At 46.7% G+C, this 21,685-nt stretch overlaps 1 long non-coding RNA gene across 1 annotated transcript; it reads left to right on the top strand.

Annotated features, from left to right (window-relative positions):
- Positions 1–6,312: 6,312 nt before the first annotated feature.
- On the top strand, positions 6,313–17,157 carry LOC109025671 (uncharacterized). Its single transcript, XR_002004596.4, has 4 exons — positions 6,313–6,645; positions 9,162–9,306; positions 9,422–9,596; positions 15,637–17,157. It is a non-coding gene; the product is annotated as an uncharacterized lncRNA (long non-coding RNA).
- Positions 17,158–21,685: the final 4,528 nt, after the last annotated feature.

Genomic DNA, 21,685 nt, shown 5'->3' with positions numbered 1-21,685 from the left:
CAAAGGACAAATTAAATAAATGAATTGTCTGAGGCCAATTGATTTGTAGTTCACATTTCCTCTGCAAAGGCTTGACTACAGATTTATTCACGCATTTCTGAAGCCACATGATTTAGTGCTGAGGCCTTCTTGGGCCTTTGATAACTGCCATGATTATTAAGGCCTTGGAAGGTATAAAATGTGTTTTTCCACAATATTTACTTATGTCCTTTGTACAAAATGCATAAATATGTTACCAAGAATGTTACTAAAAACAGAAAAGAAAGGGAATGTTGTTCTTTTTTTTCCCCTCTGAGGCACTGCTTAAATATCATCTGCAAATTGTTAATTGCTCAGCTTGCGCTTTTATGACAGGGTTGGACCTGGGGAATGAAAAACAGCTCCCAGTGCTGATGCAGGGACACACCTGGCTGGCAACTTTGTTTTCAGAATGCCAAAGAGTGTAGGCTTCATTCCTTCATTCTGTAATAGGGTACAATGGGCATTGTCTAACTTTTATTTCAGCTACTTAGGGGGAAAAAAGCTACCATGACACTTGTGATAATTTTATGTTTCAACTTGACTAGGTCACTGGTTGCCCAGATAGCTGGTTAAACATTATTTCTGTATTTGTCTGTGTGGGTGTTTCTGGAAGAGATTATCATTTGGATTAGTGGGCTCAGTAAAGCAGATTGCCGTCAGCAATACAGGTAGGCATTGCCCAATCTATTGAAGACCCAAACAGAATAAAAATGGAGCGGGGGGAGGATTTGCCATCTCTCTGTCTGATGCTTGCCATCTTCCCCCAGTGCTCCTGCTTTTCAGGCCTTCAGACTCAATCTACACCATTGGCCCTCCAACTCTTAGGCCTCTGAACTAACCACCAGCTTTCCTGAGTCTCTAGCTTGCAGACAGCAGATTGTGGGACTTCTCAGCCTCCATACTCATGTGAACCAATACCGTATACTAAATCTCTTCATATGCAGTCATGCATTGCTTAACAATGAGGATACATTCTGAAACATGCATTGTTGGGCAATTAAGTCATTGTGTGGACATCATAGAACGCACTTAAACAAGCCTATAGGCTTTGTGGTGTAGCCTGTTGCTCCTGGGCTACAAACCTATACAGCATGATACTGTACTGAATACTCTAGGCAATGTAACACAATGGTAAGTATTCGTGTATCTAAACATAGAAAAGGCACAGTAAGGCTGGGCGCAGTGGCTCATGCCTGTAATCCCAGCACTTGAGGTTGGGAGTTTGAGACCAGCCTGGCCAAAATGGGGAAACCTCATCTCTTCTAAAAATACAAAAATTAGCTGGATGTGGTGGTGCACTCCTGTAGTCCCAGATACTCAGGAGGCTGAGGCAAAAGAATCGCTTGAACCCAGGAGCCAGGAGGCAGAGGTTGCAGTGAGCCGAGATCACCCCCACTGCACTCCAGCCTGGGGAACAGAGAGAGAGAGACTCCATCTCAAAAAAAAAAAAAAAGAGAGAGAGAGAAAAGGCACAATAAAAATACTGTTTCATATGTGGCCTGTCATTCACCAAAACATTGTTATACAGTACATAATTGTATATCTATATGCTATTGGTTCTGTTTCTCTGAGAATCTAGACTAATATACCATCTAATGGTGATCTCTAATGTTGCAAGGACAATAACTATCTTATCTGTCCTCACACATTTTATTGCGAAGTGACATTGTGTGCTATCCAGACTGAGAATTTACCAGCTATAATTTCCCCCCACTTCAGAAACAGATTGGTAAATCATGATCAACAAGAAGTGTGTTCACTGAGAGAAGTCACCCACTGTTCAGACACAGGAGTGAGACTCTGGGGGCAGGAGGGCATCCAGGAGAAATATACAGTGACTTTCCCTTTAAACACAGAAGCTGGAACAAGGCTCTGGGTTTAATTTGACTTGGAATTGCCTCTGCGGTTCTCAGCCAGCTCTGAGGAAGTTAAGAACCCACCCTTGCCTGTTCAAGGCTGGCTTCCAGCTCAGGAGGAAGGCTAGGGGGGTGAGAATTAGGAATCCCCCACCAAAACACACACACACGCACGCACACACAAACACACATGTCCAAAGCTGACTGTTATTCTCTGGGATTGTATTTCAAGGCCTCTGAAGTCATCAAAGTCTCTAAAACACAGGTGGTCATGGGGCTTTTCATGATAAACTTTTGGAATCTTCTCCCCTCATTAAAACCAAACCACAGTTCTGCAGGGCTTCTCCGAGAGCCAGCCTGATGCGACCCATTAGGCTTCCTCCATTACCAGTGAGCAGCCTACAGGGACCCCAAGCGTGACCTGGGGTGGGGCCAGAGGGCAGGCCAGGCACTCTCGGCCTCCTGAGACCTTTCTCATGCCTAGGGTACTCCACAGGCACCTTGATGCCTAGTGAGCGAGGAATCCAGCTTAGCAAAGAACAGGCACAGACATTTCCTGCTTGATTGGAGTTGTTAATACTCAGTTCCAGGAACCTGACAAGTTCTGCTTCGCTTGGCACCTAGCACAGTCCCAGATGGTAAATCTTCCCTGTCACCACCGTTGTAACTCCCCAGAGGGGTCCTGGAATTGCTCCAGGAGGCCTTGTGCCAACTGCTAAATCCCAATGTCCCCTTCTCGTCGTCTCACCAGAGCAGTTCATGGTCCAAGACCCTCGATGCTTCCACGAAGACGCAGATCGGCACCTTGTTGCATGCAGCCAAACCATACATGAGTGCACAATACAAAAATGATGATAGATTTGAGCTCAGTGGGTGAGAGGCAGCAGCTGTGTGTTTACTCAAGGTGGGTTTGGAAAAGCTACATGGCATGGTCAGGCTTTTGAGACCTGTTTGAAATGTGGCCGGAAAAGGGCAGGCTGACGTGGGAGGAAGAAATGGGCACGTGTCCCTGGCATCTGCTGCAAGTCCTCCTGCCTCCCTGAGAACACAGTGCACAGCATCCGGGAGAGACTGGCCAGGACTTGGTGTTCAGTTACCTCCAACACCAACGACAGTTGGACTTGCATTCCCTGGGGCCGGCTCACAACCCTCAGAGGGCTCACAGCATAATGTCTTCTTCTGACACATGCTCACTGAACATCCACCATGAGCCAGGCACTGGGTAAGCACTGAGGAAACACGGGGCTAGTGACAAGGATGTCTCTGCCCCCAGTGGGCTGTCAGCTCACTGGGCAGAGGAGTTGGGCAAGTCCTGGGACAGAGACAGAACGGCCCTTCCATGCAGGGCACATGGCGGTCACCACCGCCAGAGGATCTGCTGGAGTAAGCAGGAGAAGCCCTGCTGAGGTCTGGATGTTGACGTCCCCCCAAATTCCTATGTTGAAGCCTAACACCCATGTGCTGGTGTTAGGAGGTGGGGCGTTTGAGAGCTGGTTAGGTCATGAGGGTGGGGCCCTGATGAACGGGATAGGTTCCTACAAGAAGAGTCCCCAGGGAGCCCCCTCGCCCCTTCCACCATGGGAGGACACAGACAGAAGTCACCATCTATGAACCAGAAATTGAGCCCTCACCAGACACTAAATCTGCCCCTTAATCATGAACTTCCCGACCTCCAGAACTGTGAAAAATAAGCATGTTGTTTATAGGCCACACAGTCTATGGTATTTCAGTATTGAAGCCCGAACCACCCAAGGCAGGTATGGCATCCACCATCTTGCAGGAAGTGGATGAAGGGGAGGGGCAAGGGAGGGTGGAGGAGGGGAGCCGGCGCTGAGACCCAAACCAAGAGCAAGGGCGAGCTGAGGGGCGGGGGCATTGTTGGAGACCATGCTTAGGCGTTTAGAATTTATTCTAAAATCCATGAAAACTTGCTGAAAATTTTTGTTTTCATCTATGTGACATTGCTATCATCTGTACGCTAACAACTCCCACCTTTATTTCATCCCAGACCTCTGTTCTGAACGCCATGTGCCTCCCCTGGTCTCTGGAAGTCCAGTAGGCACCTGTACACCTAGACACCTCCCCTGCACACAAATCTGCTCTTCCTATGACAGTCCCTGTGACATTGTCATAAGAGATACATTTGATTCTCCACCCTGGTTCTGGCACGAGAACTCTAAAAGCCTTGGGATTTCCTAAGAGATGAGGGTGAGAGGAATGTCTTTTGTTATTCAAGATGAGCCCCTTCTAACCATACCTGAGTTTATAGTGAGCTCCTAGAGAGCCTCAGGTGGGAGTGGTTGCCACAGGAACCAACCTCGTGACTACAGGGTTAGCACTTTCAGCTCCCCCATCTCCCCTCCAAGGAGATGAGAAGGACTGGAGGTTGAGGTACATACCAATGCCCAGTGTTTTAATCTACCATACCTAAGGGATGTGACCTCCACAAAACTCTTCAGGGACAGGGCTGGAGAGCTTCCGGGCTGGTGAGCACAGGGAGGTGCTGGGATGGTGGCGCATCCAGAGAGAGCCTGGACACTCCGCAACAATCACCCCCATGCCTTGCCCAGGGCAGTCCTTTCATCTGCTGCCCCTGAGTTACATCCTAATCATAAACCAGTACGTGTAAGTAAAATGTTTTCCTGAGTTCTGTGAGCTGTTCTAAATCTGAGGAGGAGTTTGTGGGAACCACCGGTTTGTAGTCCATTGGTCAGACGTCTGGGAGGCCTAGGCCTTGCAACTGGCCTCTGAAGTGGGGGCAGCCTTGCAGGACAGAGCTCTTAACCTGTAGGACCTGAGGCTGATGGATAGTGTCAAAACTGAATTGAATCGTAGGACACCCAGTTGGTGTCGGGAGAGCTGGAGAACTGGTTAGTGTGAGGTAAAAACCCACACACTTGGTGTCAGAAGTTAGAACAGAAATGATTCAAAGTCCCTGTGTCAGTGAATGCTTTGTCTCCGCCTGGATGCCTGTGCCAGGCACCTGGGAATCACCACCCACCCTCCACATTCGGTGCGTGCCCTTGTCTGTGGGTTCCGCTCCACAAGCAACCACGAATGTATCCAGGTCTGTGCACCTCTGCTCTCACCAGCCTGGCCCCAGCCTGGCCCCAGCCCGGCCTCTCTGAGCCACTGCAGCAGTCTCCCAGAGGCTCAAAAGCGGTGCTTAAGACTTACATTTGAGAAAGATGGGTTTTGGATAAATGTGGAGGATGGACTGGGGGCCAGTGAGAAGGGGACAAGGGATAGTTTCAGCAACCCGTTCTTTCATGTGTTCACTGACGTCATGATGCACCGTGAGCGCCTGCTGTGGGCCAAAGCCTGGGAGGGGGCTGGGGATAGAGAATGGAGTGTCACCCACAGAGAGAAGAGGATCACTGGGCGGGGAGACGGCTGAAGTTGCTAAGAGAGAGCTCAAAGGGAGCCAGGGCTGAGGCCAGAAACCCTGAGGGACGGATCAAGGAGAGGAATTGAGGAAGGACAGAGAGCAGGAGCATATGGACAGAGGAGAGGCAGAAGCCGGGCTCTGCAGGGCTGTGGAAGCTGGAGGAGTAGGTTGTCCCAGAGTCCCGTACCCCTGGGGATCCAGGAAGATAAGAGGGAAGTCAGCAACAAGGAGGTGGGAGAGGTTCCTCGGCATGTGGGCAGAAGCCAGACTGTGGTGATTGAGAACTGTGTAGGGGTGGAAAAGTGGCTACAAGGCACGACCACAGGCAGGACAGCTGATTGTGAAATCTGCAGGAATTTTCTGAGCCAGGCGCCAAACACAGCCAGTGTTAAAAATTAAATGATGAAAACTCACAGTTAAATAGGTTACATTAGAGACAAAGCAATAAATACTGAAAACTCATCTCTTCCTAGTTTGTTGCCTTCTACCAATAGCTATTCCCCTGAGATAATGTCCATCCATTGTGTCCCTGTGGCGAGAATGCTATATAATCACTCACGTCTATGCATCTCTTCCAACTCTGCGTGTAGTGTTATCTCACTGGTGGCTTGAAATTGGCTGTGTTGGGAGTATTTACACCACAGAAACCAGCAAACTCCTCAAATCAGACCTTTTTATTCCCAGAGAGTCAGTTGTGAAACGTTTACCAGCACCACTGGAGGAGTGAGATCAGAGCACTTTCAGTAAGAGAGCAGTGGCACGTTAGCAAATGGAAGGGAGAAAAAGACAGCAGCAAACGTGGACAGGTTTGTGGGCTTTGTGGCGCGTTGCCTCTGATGACTTTCATTTCTCTCAGTTACACTGAGGTGAGGCCAACTGCTCTGTGTGTGGAAGCCAGAGAAGAAAGCAGCACAGAACAGACGCAAACCAAGGAGGCTGCAAGATAAGAGCAGAGCCATCAGGACCCGAGCCCCTCGGGGGTATGAAACAGGAGTCGTGGGAGCAAATTAGTAGGTGCACTGCATGGAGGGACGGAAGGGGCAGGGAGGAGCATCTGAATGTAAGATTTCAGAGAAGCTCATTTTGTCAGCATTTCAGAGCTTCCTGTGTGCAGCATGGATCTAAAGCTGGTGGATGCAGGGGGGTGAACAAGACAACATCTTCACTTCCTGCATGCTGATGGCGGAAGTGAGACATCAGTGAAGAAACATCACGATCACCAAATTATGATGAACACCATGGAGGAAACAAAGGACACTGTGACACCAAGGAAGGAAGGGAGGTTACTTTTCATAGTGGCTGTAAATAGAACTGAAGGCTGAAAAAGAGCTGTTAAAATGGCTTGTTTGTTTGAAGATGAATGAGAGTACACAATAAAAGGTAATTCTCCCTCCCATCCCCAATGCCAGCTCCCATGTTTCTCTCCCCAGAAGCAGCCATGGTTCATCACATCCATTTCCAGAGGTATCCTAGGAGCAAGCTGTATGAGGAACCGGGGAAAGAGGAGCATGTGCAAAGGCCCTGGGGTGGAAAGGGCCTGCTGTGCTCTGAGCTGCAGCAGAGCTTCTCAAGCCTTAATTTGCATTTGAATCACCCAGGGATCTTGCTGAAATCCTGATTCCTGATTCGGTAGATCTGGAGAGGGCTTGAGATTTCTAACAAGCTCCAGGTAATGCTAAGGTGCCTGATCCAGATCTCACTTAGAGTATTAAATAAAGTCCTAGGGGATCGTTAGAGATCAATCCAGCCAGAAATGTCATAGGAGAGGGAAGAACAGGTCAAGACAGGGCTGCACAGATAGGTGGGGCGGCTCAGTCAGGGTCTCTGTGCAGTAAGAAACGTGGGTATTATTCTAAGTGCGACAGGAACTCACTGAAAAGCTTTGTGCAGACTGGGGGTGGGAGTGGCGTTACATGATCTACTTATTCTTTCTAAATCACTCTATCTGCTGGTTGGGCAGGCAAAGTGACAGTGGGAGATCCACTAGGAGGCTACTGCACAAATCTCAGCCAGAGGTGACAGTGACAGGACCCATGTGATGACCGGGAAGATGGACAGAAGTGGGCAGACCCCAGGGGTATTTTTTTTTTTTTTGAGACGGAGTCTCACTCTGTCACCCAGGCTGGAGTGCGGTGGCGCGATCTTGGCTCACTGCAAGCTCCGCCTCCCAGGTTCACATCATTCTGCCTCAGCCTCCTGAGTAGCTGGGACTACAGGCGCCCGCCACCACGCGCGGCTAATTTTGTGTGTGTGTGTGTGTTTTTAGTAGAGATGGGGTTTCACCGTGTTAGCCAGGATGGTCTCGATCTCCTGACCTCATGATGCGCCCACCTCGGCCTCCCAAAGTGCTGGGATGACAGGCGTGAGCCACCGCGCCCGACCCCTAGGGGTATTTTTAAGGTGGAACTGAAAGAACTCATGGATGGGTTGGATATGGGGAGTGAGGGAAAAGGAAGCATCAAGGATGCCTCTTGGGATTGTGTCTTGAGCAAGTGAGCAGCCTGGGCCAGCATTTACTGAGGCGGAGGGAGGAGCAGGGAGATTGAGAAGCCTGCACGTCACCAACTAGAGATGTCAAGAAGACCTCGGAGGGGGGGCAGGGGGCGTGGGCATGTGTGAGGCTGGGGCTCCGAGGAAGGTCTTGGCGTGGAATATAAGTTGGGAGTTGTCAGTAGAGGCATTTTCCAAGGCTATGAGAATGGGCCGTAGAGAAGAGCAGGAGCTCTAGGATGAACCCTGAGGGGCATGATCCCTAGGGATTGGGTAGAAGAACAAGCGACCAGACGGGCGCAGAGGGAGGCTGCAGGCGGCTTTGCCAGCAGGATTTGAAATAGGAGATTTTATCAGGGCTAACTCAAAGGGTTTGCATTTCACCTTTTGCCCCCTCTTGCATAAATGGCGTCATCTGAAAAGAGAAGAGACGGGAAGGTGGGGGAGTCAGGAACGCAGGCGAAGCGCATCTGCCTGGTTCTGGTGAGACCAGCCCGGCAACTGTCAAGACATCCCTGCTTAATAACACCTGCTGGAAGGACAAAGGAAAGAGCTGCTGGCACCGAGTCACATGTCCACACAAACCACAGAGCAGGCCGTAGATGCCAAGCCCTTCCCCTTCCCATCCTGTACCTGTTCTTCATGTTAATCTATTACTCTAATAATTTATTCATTGTGTAGCAAATGATCATTTTCCTATCATTTGTTTATTACTATTTTTACTTTCATTATCACGTTAGATTTTCACACATGGGAGCATATGGGGGACATATTTGTTTGTTAGTTTATAACCTAAAATGAATATTTTATACAGGAACATTTTAAACAGAGGCAGAAAAACCCTTAACCCAATTTTATCTTATGCTAAAATTTCATTATCACCAATTCTCAGGCCTCCAAGCACTGTGCAAACAATCCTCGAGGAATGGGTGTTATCAATTATTAATAACTATTAAATTAGCATGGAGTTTGATTTTCCCCTAAGTATGTTTCATAACTGCAGAGCAGAGAAAGAGCCTCTGCTCCCTTCCGGGTCTCCTGTTCAAACAAACCTGAACCTGGCCCAGGCACTCAGGCATCTTGGAGTGGCCAGCAGTGAGCCCACGGCTGTGCCTCTGCCCTGCAGGGCACCCGGGGCCTGAACATCCTCCGGGGTGGAAGGATGAACCCTTCTCCTGGGGAATTTCTGGCAGGTGCATGTGATCTTGATATTCTCTGCAAGAGGCAGAAGGAGCTTGTCCTCCTCACCATCTGTTACGGGCTGAATTCTGTCCCTCCAAGATTCAAATGTTGAAACCCTAACCTCCAGACATCCAGAATGTGACTGCATTTGGAAATAGGGCCTTTAAAGGTGACTAAATTAAAATGGACTGGTCCTTACTTCAATATGACTGCTGTCCTTATAGGAAAAAAATTTGGACACAGACGCACACAGAGGGATGACCACATGGAGACGCAGGGAGAGGATAGCAGCTACAGGCCAGGGCGAGAGGCCTCAGAGGAAACCAGCCCTGCTGACCCTTTGAACTCGGACTTCCAGCCTCCAGAACTGTGAGAAAATAAATTTATGTTTTAAGTCATGTGGTCTGTGGTATTTGCTTTGGCAGCCAACACAAACCAATATGCCATCTGCACCCTTCCCTCCCACCGTGTCTGATGCCCTTAGGAACCACTGTCTTCCTTATCCCAGGATGTCTGCAAGGAAGAAAATGTCCTTTTTCTAGCATTTAGAGGCCACCAACATTGAATAACCACACTGGGGTAGACACAGCGGGGAAAAGATTCCTGCTGTTCCCACCACAGCAGCCTTGGAGATGTGGAGACAGATGGATCTGACCAGAGTGAGTCCCAGCCCGACCTTCTCCCACACACTCTACACATCAGCTATCAAGACTGAGCCAGCCTTGTGAGGGCAGAGTGGGAGGAAGATGAGGCCCAAGGTTCTTAGAATTCACCTGGCCTCATCAGGACCTTCAAGATCTTCCTCTCTTCTCTGCTACCAAAACTGTGTGAGGGGGAAAAAAAGCCAGGGTAAGATTGGAAATTCAGCCACCCACATCCTTGCAGTGACTAACAGCTGTTAAGAGACATTTTATTTGTGTTTTGTTTTGTGACAGAGTCTCCCTCTGTCACTCAGGCTGGAGTGCAGTGGTGCAATCTCAGCTCACTGCAACCTCTGCCTCCTGGCTTTAAGTAATTCTCCTGCCTCTGCCTCCTGGCTTTAAGTAATTCTCCTGCCTCTGCCTCCCGAGTAGCTGAGATTACAGGGGCCTGCCACCACACCCTGCTAATTTTTGTATTTTTTAGTAGAGATGGGGTTTCACCATGTTGGCCAGGCTGGTCTCAAACTCCTGACCTCAGGTGATCTTCCTACCTTGGCCTCCCAAAGTTCTGGGATTACAGGTGTGAGCCACTGTGCCCAGCTAAGGGACATTTTAATAAACCCCAAACTGCAAACAGCCTTAAGCTAAAAAATGGTATTCTGAGCATGTATTCTCAGATAGGAAGGTTTAGAAGAGCCCAGCAAAGCTGGCTTAGTGCCCTTCAAGTCACCCCAAAAGAGCTAGCTGCCTGATCGAAGCCAGAGCCTGCCCTCCTTTTAATGTGTACAGCATCTCACGGACTGCCCTGTTTACAGCACCTCTTACGGTTAGATGTGGCCACCACAAGGATGCTTTGCTGTGTTCATGTACAGCATAGCCATGGGGGGGACACAGGCTCTGGGGTCAGATTTGTTTCTGTTTGTGTCTCAGATCTGCGACTTAATATGTGTGACCTCAGCGAGTTACTTATTCCTCCTGTGCCTCAGTTTCCTCATATGCAAAGTGGGATAATAATGGCAACTCCCACATAGGGTTTGCTGAGGATTAAATGAGTGAGTACATGACTGTAGCACGATGTAGGAGTGTTTAATGGCATTATCGCCATGATTAGCTGTGTGGACCTTGGCTTCCCATCTGTAGCATAGAGCTACCAATACCTACCCATGGCATATTGTTACTTTGGGGATTAAACGAGACGCTGAATGACAAGCACATGGCATATAGGTGCAAGTGTTTGTTCCTTTCCTGCTTCTACCATTTTTTTTTCCCGAGACAGAGTCTTGCTCTGCCACCCAGGCTGGAGTGCAGTGGCTTGATCTCAGCTCACTGCAACCTCCACCTCCCGGGTTCAAGCAATTCTCCTACCTCAGCCTCCTGAGTAGCTGGGATTACAGGCGCCAGCCACCACATCTGGCTAATTTTTGTATTTTTGGTAGAGACGAGGTTTCACCATGTTGGCCAGGCTGGTCTCGAGCTCCTGACCTTGTGATCCACCTGCCTCAGCCTCCCAAAGTGCTGGGATTATAGGCATAAGCTACCGCGCCCAGCCTGCCCCTTCTACTATTTTAAGGAACACTGGTGATTCAGTTAACATCTCATCTGGCAGGAACATTCATTGATACCAACATCCTTAACATCTAACCGAGTTGAGTAGCCAGAATAACTACCTCCAGGGTCATGCTCTGAGGATTCACTACAGATTTATCTGTAGTGAAACTTTCTCTGACAGCCTGCTGATTTCCCCTTCCCAGATACAAAGTCCTTTTGATCACTTACTATGAGTCAGACATGTTCTGAGCTTTATCTCCTTTAATCCTCACCATAACACCATGAGGTAGATATCATCATCCCTGTTTTATGGAAGTTGAGCATAAAAAGGTTAAAAAAACCTCCAACACTTTGGGAGGCCGAGGTGAGTGGATCACCTGAGATCAGGAATTCGAGACCAGCCTGGCCAACACGGTGAAACCCTGTCTCTACTAAAAATACAAAAAAATTAGCCACGCGTGGTGCTGGGAGCCTGTAATCCCAGCTACTCGGGAGGCTGAGGCGGGAGAATTGCTTGAACCTGGGAGGCGGAGGTTGCAGTGAGCCAAGGTTGCACCACTGCACTCCAGCCTGGGCAACAAGAGCAAAACTTCGTCTCCAAAAAAAAAAAAAAAAAAAAGGTTAAAGAAACTTGTCCAAGGTCACATTGCTGGTGCAGGTTACACCCCTGTCATAAAACCAGGGGCTTTCCGACTCCCAAGCCCAGCCTTGAACCTCTGTGGTTTCCAGAACCAGAGCTGATGGGGAGCAGCTGATACCATAGAAGCTGTCACAGGCAGGCATGGGGACAGGAAGGAGAGCAGATGGTGGAGTAGCAGAGTGTCCCAAGCTAGTCCAGGAGGGGCAAAGGATCCTACGGAGACAAAGAGGGACTGATCCTCATTTTGAACCAGGCCCACCCACTGTCCTCCCTTCCTCATCCTTGTTCAGGTGCTGTCTCTTTCTGTTTTCCGAACATTGCCAACAACTTTGTTTAAAAACGGGCTTTATTGTGATGTATGTCACACACCGTATGATTCACCCATTTACAGTGTACCACGGAGTCGTTTTTTAATATATTCATGGTTGTGTATCCACCACCACAATCAGCAGTGCATTATCATTGCCCCAGATGTCATTAGAACACCATCATCACCCCACACTAGCCACTGCGCCCCAGTACCCCCAGCCCCAGGCAGCCACTAATCTACTTTCTGTCTTTGCAGACTTGCCTATTCTGGGCATTTCATATAAATGGAATGATACAAATGTATGGTCCTTTGGGACTGATGTCTTTCACTTAGCATAATGTTTTCAAGGCCTAGTTTTAAAGTAAATTTAAAAATGGTTAAAGGTCAATGTGTAGTACTTGGCACAAAGCAGAGAGGCTCAGTAAATTCTTATTGAATTGAAATACAATTTTTTTTTTTTGAGATGGTGTTTCACTCTGTCACCCAGGCTGGAGTGCAGTGGTGCAATCTTGGCTCACTGCAGGCTCGACCTCCCGCATTCAAGCGATTCTCCTGCCTCGGTCTCTTGAGTGGCTGGGATTACAGGCGTACACCACCACGCCCAGCTAATTTTTGTATTCTTAGTGGTGATGGGGTTTCACCATGTTGGCAGGGCTGGTCTCGAATTCCTGACCTCAAGTGATCTGCCTGCTTTGGCCTCCCAAAGTGCTGGGATTACAGGCTGAAATAGAATTTCCGATCATAAGTAATTGCCCCGAGTCATCGATAAAAGGCTACATTATATTTGTCACATTCTTTTTTTTTTTTTTTTTTGAGACAGGATTTCACTTTGATATGCAGACTATAGTACAGTGGTGCCAACTTGGCTCACTGCAGCCTCAACCCCCTGGGCTCAAGCAATCCTCCTGCTTCAGCCCCCCAAGTAGCTGGGACCACAGGTGTGTACCATCTTGCCTGGCTAATTTTTGTATTTTTTGTAGAGACGGAGTTTCACCATGTTGCCCAGGCTGGTCTCAACCTCCTGACCTCAAGGGATCTGCCTGCCTTGGCCTCTCAAAGTTTTGGAATTACAGGCATGAGCCACTGCGCCCAGCCCATCACATTTTTTTTTGAGATGGAGTTTTGCTGTTGTTGCCCAGGCTGGAGTGCAGTGGCGCAATCTCGGCTCACTGCAACCTCCGCTTCCCAGACTCAAGCAAGTCTCCTGCCTCAGCCTCCCAAGTAGCTGGGATTATAGGCATGCGCCACCATGCCCGGCTAATTTTGTGTTTTTGGTAGAGACCAGGTTTCACCATGTTGGTCAGGCTGGTCTCAAATTCTTGACCTCAGATGATCCACCTGCCTCGGCCTCCCGAACTGCTGGGATTACAGGCATGAGCCACCACACCTGGCCCATCACATTCTTTAAAAAGCGGATAACTGATTAACACATTCTTGAAAATGTGGAGCAAATGTTGCATGACCAAATGTTTCTTAATCAGTTTCCTGAAATTGCAGCTGTCTTCTTTCAATTCCCATAAAAGTGCTTTAACATTTTTTATACTAATACTGTAGTTCCTCAAATTTTGACTTCTGAGCACCAATAAGGAAATGTGGAGAGAAGGGACCTTGCTACACAGTTGGTAGGAATGGAAATTAGTCTAACTATCATGGAAAACAGTATGGAGCTTCCTCAAAAAATTAAAAATTGAACTACCATACCCATCCAAAGGAAATGAAATCAGTATATCGATTGGGGGTGCTGGCTCAGACCTGTCATCCTAGCACTTTGGGAAGCTGAGGTAGGAGGATCATTTGAGTTCAGGGGTTCAAGTCCAGGGGTCTCCCTGTGTTGCTCAGGCAGGTGGATCACCTGAGGTCAAGAATTTGAGACCAGCCTGACCAACATGGTGAGCAACATAGGGAGACCTCATTTCTACTAACAATTTAAAAATTAGCTGAGTGTGGTGGTGCACACCTGTGGTCTCAGCTACTCAGAAGGCTGAGGCAGGAGGATTGCCTGAACTTGGGAGGTCGAGGCTGCAGTGAGCCCTAAGCATGCCACCGCACTCCAGCCTGGATAACAGAATAAGATCCTGTTTCAAAAAGAAAAGAAAAGAAATCAGCATGGCAAAGAGTTATATGCACTTACACGCTCACTGCAGCATTATTCACAATAGCCAAGATATAAAATCAACCTATGTGTGTATCAATGGATAAATGGATTTTTAAAATGTGGTATATAAATGCAATGAAATGCTATTCAGCCTTAGAAAACAAGGGAATCCTGGGGACATTTTGCTAAGTGAAATAAGCTAGGCACAGAAAGAGAAATACCACATTATTTCATTCATAAGAGAAACCTAAAAACGTCAAACTCATAACAGCAAAGTGGAATGGTGGTTAGCAGGGAGTCAGGGCAGAGGTGATGGGGAATGCCTTTAATGGCCAAAGAATACCAATTTTCAGTTAGACAGAAGTTCAAGAGGTCTATTATACAGCACGGTGTCTATAGTTAATAACAATGTATTGTATGCTTGAAATGTGCTAAGAGAGTAGATTGCATATGTTAATTAGTGTGATTTAGTCATTTCACAATGTAAACATATATCAAAACACGTAGTACATCATAAATATATATAATTTCTATTTGTCAATTGAAAAACAGTCGTCTGGACCTGCTTCCTGTCACATAGGTCAATTTGCATCTCTTTTTTTTTTTTTTTTTTTTTTTTTTGAGACTAGCGTCTCACTCTGCTGCCCAGGTTGGAGTGCAGTGGTGCCATCCGGGCTCACTGCAGCCTTGAACTTCTGGCCTCAGATGATCCTCTGGCCTCAGCCTCTCATGTGGCTGGGGCCATATGTACTCACGACACCACCTGGCTAATTTTTAAAGTTTTTGTAGAGCTGGGTCTCTTGTTGTTGCCCAGGCTGACCTCAAACTCCTGGGCTCAAGCGATCCTCCTGCCTCAGCCTCCCAAAGCCCTGGGATTATTGGTGTGAGTTGCCACACCTGGCCTAATCTGTGTCTTTATCAATACTATAGGAAACGAAAAAGAAAAAACAAAGAACTAAACAAACTACCTCTTAGACTCAAATAGCCAATTACTGAAACTGAATTTGACTCGCGGATTCTGGTTACTTGTGCAGATAGCCCAGGTTTCTTTGGGACCCCAGGGCTTGTCATCAAAGACAAAGTATCTAGTTGAATGGGGGAGATCATTATGAGGCAGTGGCCCTTCTCACAGGACAAGCCCCAGAAAAGAAAGTGTCCCACCGTTGGGAGGCACATGGGGAGGCGGGTGGGAGTTCAGTCACGCCTGGCAGAGGATGTATGGAGGCAGGTCCCTCGTGCCTTTAACTGCTCCACTGCTGCCTTACAACAAAGGAGAGACCTTCCAGACCCTCATCTGGCGTCCTTCCCCTCTCTTCTCCTGAGCCCTGACATTCTGGCAATGCTTCGGCAACACAGAAGATAAAGCATGGTGAGGGAGACTCAGCCACATTTTCTTACAGATGAGGGTGTGTGGCTGGAAAAGGGCCATTATCGACTCCTGTTCTCGCTTCCCCTCCTCTCTCAGAGTCTGGAGAACTTCAAGAAAAAAGGAGGAGGACACAAAAGGAAAGAACAAAAAAGATGCATCCGGAGCAACTATGAGGATGGTAAATTGGTGTCTAATTCTGAAAATCATAATTGGTATAAATGCTATGCACTGTGGAAGGAGGGATGAAGGGTAGAGGGAATAAAAAAGAACATGAAGTTAGAATCCTTGGCATGAAAGCCTGCCGTTTATACAAGCAAACAAACAAGATCAGAGACTATCAACTGGCTGGCTGAATTGGACCAATAGGCAGGTTTATTCAGCCCTACACTTCAAAAATTAGGAGATCTCCACATTAAAATCTGGGAATCTGACCTTTTGTAACAAATCAGAGGATTTGCAACACCAAGAGCATCATCACAGGCAACAACCAGCTTGGATAGGCAGCGGCTGCCCCTGCAGGTGGGTCAGGTGCTCTTCCGTTGGACACAGTCTCCACCACTCCCTGTCGCTTGCTCCTTGCTCCCCATCAGCATAACTGTTTGGGCCTTATAGCATATGTATTTGTCACTCCCTACTAGGACGTCCACAACATGAAATGAGAGAACGATTTGGTAAGTTCAACAAAAGGCATATTACGCAGCCACCGTACATTCTTTGTGGAAAGAGAAGTGGCATAAATCAATTCATAAATTATCTCAAGTTGTTTCCTCTGGAGTCCTGGGCTGGCTGCTGGATGAATTCATCTGTCTTCTAGCAGATGGACAAGAAAATTGAATTGTAGTGGCCAATCAGGTGTCGATCGCAGCCTCTGGGCCCATGTGGGTGAGCCCTCACCACAGAGAGAATGAGAGCTGGCTCTAGGACGGGGTGTTGACCTGTGCACAGCTGCCTGGGAAAGGGCCTAGAGAGAGGAGCTATGAGTCCTGCACTGACATCAGCCTTGAACATGAGGCTGGCGTGGCAGCGGCGGGGGGGTGGGGGGGACATGAATAATTCATATCGCAACCAGATTGATGCTCAGTGAGCTTCAATAGGAATGAATTACCTTGTGTGCATTTCCTGCCTAAATGTCAGTGTATCTTTTCACAAGCGCCTGGGACGGGTTTATGAATAGGTGCATTCTCCGATGCCTCTGCTTTAGGCAAGGCAGTTTCAGAATCTTGGCTGAGTTTCCAACTTCTGACTTGCTATTTACAAACTGTAATCATAAGATTTCAAGTGACACATGACTAAAAAAAAAAAAAAAGCCCTTACTCAGGAGAAATCTGGATGGAAATGGAACAATGGTTTTGAATGTATCTGGATCATGAAATGAAAGTCAGGAGGCTTGAGTGTTCTGCTGAGAAAAAGTGATGGGGGAAGAACATAAACGTGTATAGGACACTTACTGTCTTGGGAACTTTATGGGTGTTCTCATTGTTAACATCATTTAACAGATGAGAAAAACAGAGTTCTCAGACATTGCTGCTAATAGAAATTCAATGCGAGCCACATTTGTAATTTAAGATTTCCTAGTAACCACATTAAAAAAGAGAAAAATAAAAAAGAGACTGAAATTAAATTTAATGGTATATTTTATTTAACTCAGTATATCCAAAATGAACATTTAAATATGCCATTGATATAAAAATTACTGATGAGATATTATGCATATTTTTTCAAAACACGTCTTGGAAGTCCAGGGCATAATTCACTCTTAGAACACATCTCATTTCAGACAGCCACAATGTAAGAGCTAAAAAGCCGCCAGGCGTGGTGGCTCATGCCTGTAATCCCAGCACTTTGGGAGGCCGAGGCGGGCAGATCACATGAGGTCAGGAGTTCGAGACCACCCTGCCCAACAGGGTGAAATCCTGTCCCTGTTAAAAATACAAATATTAGCCAGGAGTGGTGGCAGGCGCCTGTAATCCCAGCTACTCGGGAGGCTGAGGCAGGAGAACTGCTTGAACCTCAGGAGGCAGAGTTGCAGTGAGCCGAGGTTGCGCCATTGCACTCCAGCCTGGGCGACAAGAGGGAAACTCTGTCTCAAAAAAAAACAAACAACAATAAAAAAAAAAAAAACACAAAAACAGGGCAGCAGCTCTGACACATGCACTTCAAGCTGCATGGCCTTGGGCAAATTGCTTAACTCCTCTGGTCCCCATTTCCTTATCATAATGTTGAGGAATGATATGTCTTCTCAGTTCCTCCTCGGTCATAGGGTAACAGACAAGCACGGCACAGTGGTCACTGTCACACAGCAGCAGGGGATCTATGGGTGCAGGCAAGTGGCAAGATGACATATGTGAAATCGTTAAAGTTGTATCTCAGATCCAGATGACAAGGATTGTTAAAGGCTGTTTGCATAACCATATTCAATTTGGGGTGATGCAGAAGGGGTATTCAAGGTCTGGTCAGCTCCCACGGGAGGCTTCCTACAACCTGCCAGGCCTTCACCTGGGCAGGCAGAATGCTAATGCCACCAGCTAGGAGGATGTTCTCAGAGGGACGGAGGAGATGGCAGCTTCTCCAAGTTGATCCCTCAAAACCATGACTTCTCTGAGATTTGTGTATCAGGCACTCGTTTGCAATGACTACTGTAGCAAAATGACGAGACACGTGCAAAAATGCTGCATCCAGCTTGTTTGAACAATTGCAGTTGTTCAGTTTCATTCAGACCAATTAGGCCATATTTTTAGTATGATTATTCAAAGCATTGGTACTACTTAGACAAAATCTCAGCTAACAAAAGTTAGCTGGAATGAAAATTTTACAGAAAGTAGAATATCTTTGTTACCAAAGGGAAGTTTATTTTGATAAAATTAAAAAGGCCAGGTACAGAGTAACATGCAACTTAAAACTATCACGAGTGGGACAGTGTAGACGTGAGAAGAAGATGCCTTTGGGGCCAATGGGCCTGCATTCACATTTTATTTTCGCCACCCTTTTCTTTGGTGACTTTATTACCTTTAAAATGGGAAAGATACACATGTACCTTCCAAGTTACAGGAAGGATTTACATTCTTGGCACCATAAATATTAGTTCCTTTTTTTTCTACATCAGTGAGAAAGGATGTGGTAAAACAGGGGGAAAAAAAAAACAGGCAAGGCCTTTGTGTTTTTGCTTTTTTTGTGGTCTAATTTCTTTTAACAAATAACAGTTGTTTTTCTGATTAGGAAGGTAACACATTCATTGTAGAACACTTGGAATATTCAGAAAAAAATGTATTTTTTTTTTTAAAATCACCAGTAATTCTACCACCAGAGATAAATACTATGAATGTTTTTGTTTGCCCTAAGCATGCCTATGTGATTGGGATAATATTATTACCTAAAGTGTTGTGTTCCACTTTTCATGCATGTGCTCTTTTTACATTCTATTTTATTTTGAGACAGGATCTCACTCTGTCACCCAGGCTGGAGTGCAGTGGTGGAATCAGAGCTCACTACAGCCTCAAACTCCTGGGCTCAAGCAATCCTCCCACCTCAGCCTCCCAAGTAGCTGGGACCACAGGTGTGCACCAACACACCTGGTTAATTTTTTGTATTTTTTTGTAGAGACAGGGTCTCACTGTGTTGCCCAGGCTGGTCTCCAGCTCCTGGCCTCAAGTGATCCACTTGCCTTGGCCTCCCAGAGTGCTGGGATTGTAAGTGTGTACCACTGTGCCTGGTCTGTACTCTCGTTTTTAAAAAGACTCCTCAAAAACGTTGGAATTTTCCTTATTTTAAAAATACTGTTGAAGAACATAACTTAATGGTTATATAATATTTCACTATATTGCTGTACCATGTTTTATTTAGTCCTATTTTTGGACAGCTAGGCTGTCTCCAAATTTTCTCAATACAGAAATTCTACATAATATTCTTGCACACAAATTTTGGTCCACATCTGTTGACGTCTTTAGGATAAGTTCCTAAGAGTGGAATGAGCAACTCTAAGGGTTTTTTAAGTGGTCCTGACTTATATTGCTAAATTACTTTTCCAAAAGATTATGGTAGTTGACGGCCCTACTATGAGTGAATGGTAATTTTTGTACCATCTGGTCTCAGAACCAAACCATCAGCTACATTTTAAAAATAATGAATTGAGAATGGATGAATTGTAGGCACATATGGGGGTTCTATTTCTCTTCCTATGGGACTCTAGGTATGATTTTCCCATTTTTGTAATTAGGATATACGGCTCCAGGAAATTGAGAGTGAGCCAGATAGTTTCTGGAGAAGTCAACTGTACCGAGGCCAGGAAACACTAGTCATCCCTGAGGGTCAAACACAGTTATGTACTAAGAATGAGGAAGTCCCACACAAAGTGTCAAGATGCTGGGTTAGCCCACAGTCTTAAGAGGGAAACCTGTTCCAGACACGACTTCCGCCCTTGGCAGATGAGGCTTCTGGTTGCCTGCCAATTATAACTAGCTAGAAACAGCATCACGGAGAAACAGTAAAGCAACAGCAAGGTGGCGGCTGGAGACTCAGGCATGAGGCCCAAGGCCAGGAGAGGAGCAGCGGGTGGGAAAAGCCTGAAGGAGGGGCTGGGTCTAGACCAGCTAGCAATCCCACAGCAGCCAATAGCCCAGCCTGCTGGAGAAGAGATTTCTAGAAATGCAAAAGTTTTCACGCGCAACCACGAAAGCAGTTCACGGGCGTTCCTGGCACTGTCAGGAGGAAGTCAGGATCACACAGGGTGCACCTGGAAAGCAGCTGCACTCCCCAAGTTTGACCTGGGCTAGCAGCTGCTACTGCCATGTGGGCTCTGGGTTTTATGAAGTTGCAACACCAGAACCAGGAATTTGGGGAAGATAAAATAGAAACAGAGAAAATATTTATGTTTATTTAGACGAGAGGTGTGCACAAACCACAAGCCCTGGAGATGCAGGGCGTCTAAACCACTGCCATTATTTCAGTAGCTTTAGGAGAGTTCGCAAGGTAGCTAATGATAAGAAACGGGAGAAAAATCATTCTCCAACCCTCACAAAGGAAAATGTCTGATCCGAGCACCCGTGGCTGTCTCACTGCTTAACCCTTCCAAAGAATAAACATGAAGTACTCTTCAGTATGGCTATGGGAACAGCACACCCTGTTGCATTAGGAAACTTTAACTACTAAGTTTGATAAATCAAAGGTTGTCATTTACATGATACATCTTAACTTCAGCAAGAGGTTTAAACTCATCTCACATAAATCACTCAACAACCAGAGAAATATGGTCCTGATGTTGGCATGAGAGAACACACAAAGAATGTTTTCAAAGGCTGATCTTGGGCCAATATAGCTTAAATTTTCATCAGTGATGATAGAGGAGGGTGCAAGAGTAAATGAGTAAAACAGACAACCCAGTATGGGGTTAAAACAGTAACTAGCCATTGAAGATAGGGGGAAGTGGGGGGTAGGTCAACAGAAATCAGTAGTATAGACATACAGAATGAAGTTTGATAGCATCACTTGCCTTTAAAAATGAACAAATTAAGAAAATAACAAATGGAGTGAACACACAGCCTAGTAAAACATTCACTGTCTGGAGTCTCCAAGAATAGGCCACCCTAGGAAGCTAGGTTTCCCATCTGAGAAACTTTAAATAACTAATCTTGGGTTTCATCCATTCGTAATGGAAAGTTTTCAAGAATGTGTCACTCATTTCTCCGCTTTTTTAAAGAATGTGATGGGCCGGGTGTGGTGGCTCGCACCTGTAATCCCAGCATTTTGGGAGGCCGAGGTGGGTGGATCACCTGAGGTCAGGAGTTCAAGACCAGCCTAACCAACATGGTGAAACCCAGTCTCTACTAAAAATACAAAATTAGCTGGGCATGGTGGCACGTGCCTGTAATCCCAGCTACTTGGGAGGCTGAAGCAGGAGACTTGCTTGAACCTGAGAGGCGGAGGTTGCAGTGAGCCAAGATTTTCCATGGAGTAAACTTGCTCCATAACTTGTATACGAGAATGATCTAGGGTGCCTGTAGGTTCAGGCAAGTGAGTAGCTAGATTTAAAGTATGCCATACTTTAAGAGTTACATCAGGAGTGTCTAGCAATAAAGCCTGATATTTTAATAAGAGTCCCCCTGTCATCCACTGGTGTCTTTTAGTTTCTAGGACTCCTTGTACTTGGTGT

This window comes from Gorilla gorilla, chromosome 12 (genome assembly GCF_029281585.2).
Source record: "Gorilla gorilla gorilla isolate KB3781 chromosome 12, NHGRI_mGorGor1-v2.1_pri, whole genome shotgun sequence".
Classification (NCBI taxonomy): Eukaryota; Metazoa; Chordata; class Mammalia; order Primates; family Hominidae; genus Gorilla; species Gorilla gorilla.
This window is presented reverse-complemented; position numbering and strand designations above follow the sequence as displayed.